This window comes from Macrobrachium nipponense, chromosome 40 (assembly GCF_015104395.2).
Source record: "Macrobrachium nipponense isolate FS-2020 chromosome 40, ASM1510439v2, whole genome shotgun sequence".
Lineage (NCBI taxonomy): Eukaryota > Metazoa > Arthropoda > Malacostraca > Decapoda > Palaemonidae > Macrobrachium > Macrobrachium nipponense.
In genome coordinates, this window is record NC_061101.1 from 8,721,363 (window position 1) to 8,723,862 (window position 2,500).

A 2,500-nucleotide genomic window follows, 5' to 3' on the forward strand; every position below is an offset into this window, starting at 1 on the left:
TGCCATTACTAGAAAAATTTTTCTTATCATATCTTTACCTGACAATCTATACTTTACTATATGACACAATTCAAAATATCATCAATTATTTGCATTTATGAATACAATAAGCTAGAAAATAAAACTAGGACAATAAGGACAGTAAAAACAGTCATACGTCTTTATTAAAATAATAATAATAATAATAATAATAATAATAATAATAATAATAATAATAATAATAATAAAATAAAAATAATAGTAATAATAATAATAATAATAACAATAATAATAATATGTGGCAGAGTGGCAGAGTGGGTTAGGCCGTCAATTTGACTGGTTAAGCAACATTGAGGCTGGTCAGTCGTTGGATGGGTGACCGCTCTCCTCGGCGTTGATACCTTGGGAAAGGATCCTTACCATAATTTCCTCAGTCTACTCAGCTGTAAATGAGTACTTATTCCGATGGGGTAGGGTCCAGCTATGGGTTAAATAGCAAAACTCAGCAATTATGGAAAGAAATGAAGAATTAAACGACAACAACGTAAATGGAACCTCTGGCAACAGAGGAGCTTCGTCCGGCAGCCTGGTATTCAGCCCAATTGAAGGTGAGAGAAGAAAATAAGGAAATATGGGATAATAATAATAATAATAATAATAATAATAATAATAATAATAATAATAATAATAATAATAATAATAATAATAATGCTTAGAAAAATTCCTTTTATAAGTTATATAATTTTGTGTATGGTTGTAAATCTCAAAAACAGCAATAATATAATAATAATAATAATAATAATAATAATAATAATAATAATAATAATAATAATGTCACAAATATTTTCTAATCTTCTCAGAAAAGAAAAAGCAGGACTGGAAAAATATACCTTACACATTTTCTTTAGAAATTTGCATAACTGGGAAGGAATCAACCATATTATGTAAAATAAATAGTGTTTTCCCGTCACTGCATTCAAATAGAATAAAAGCAAATAGAATGTTTAAAAACTGCATTAAGATTTTAGATATAACGAAAATAACCACGATTTTTATCCAAGAGTTTAGAGGTTTCAATAAATTCGCATTAGTCTTCAAAGTGTTGGTTTAAAGGAATGTTGCGATATTATTTAGTTTGTTATATAAACATTTAACGACAGGAGGTTCTCTACCTAAGCTATCATAATCCTAAATAAGTGATAACACGATATACATATTTATATATATATATATATATATATATATATATATATATATATATATATATAGATATATATATATATATATATATATATATATATATATAAATGCCGCACAATGATTCCGGTTTCTTCATTTATATTATCTGCTTGAATCTTGCTTGCATATATGTAGTATATCTTATTGAGACGCTGACTTCGCAGTGTTTTCCTTACGTGATTCACCGAAAAAAACAAAATAACAAGAGATTCCGTATCACATCCATTTTCGTCAGCAAGTCAGCTAATGATCGGGATATCAGATGTGCTTCTCAATACCAAGGTCTTTGTGGTCAAGATAATATAGCGAGAAGAAATAAGTCTGTCTTTTTTTCCTTGGTGAAAGAATTGGTTGGACCTGTCTTTATTTTAGCCTATGTACGATCATGAAGAATTACTTTCACATACACACACACATTCTATATAATGTGTGTATGTATGATATTTATAATGTTTTCACTAGACGTTGGATTGCTTTAACTTTCAACAGCTGTATACAAGATAACATTCTGCAAAAGATCTTCAACAGTCCAGATATTATAGCGTCATGAATATTAGTGTTTATATGGTAGGAAATAAGACCGAAAGACCAGCTTCCTAAGACTGTGTAACTCCAAAGTGTATATGAGGTTTTCTGACATTAATTTAGAGAGAGAGAGAGAGAGAGAGAGAGAGAGAGAAATGGAAGGGTGCGGTAGGACTACATAGGTTCCCAAATTTCGAAAAGCCCAATATGTGTATATAATAGGAATATATAGATATATTAAATATCAGTAAGTACCAGTCTTAAAAATATCGTATTTCCTTAACATCCCAATTAATGCATCAAAAATCAAGGTCTTCCTTCAATATCTGGATGGAGATTCCATCTAAAACAACAATAATTAATGATGGTACCAAAGTCTATCTTTCGTGAAATTTCCTTAATAATCCATATATAATTTTTCCGGTGATAATATTAAATATAACGAAATCATGAATTCAGGTTCAAACATGGAACACGGTTATGGCATAATCAGTCGCTATTTGTCAAAAAAGTTTTTGTTTTTGGTAGTTGTAAAGCCAGATAACTCATGATTAATCAATTTGTCAAGAGCCCCACATTTTGTCGATATCTTTAAGAAATAAACCATGGTAAAACTGTCATCTTCCGGATAGAGATTCCATCTAAAACAACAACAATTAATGATGGTACCAAAGTCTATCTTTCGTGAAATTTCCTTAATAATCCATATATAATTTTTCCGGTGATAATATTAAATGTAACGAAATCATGAATTCAG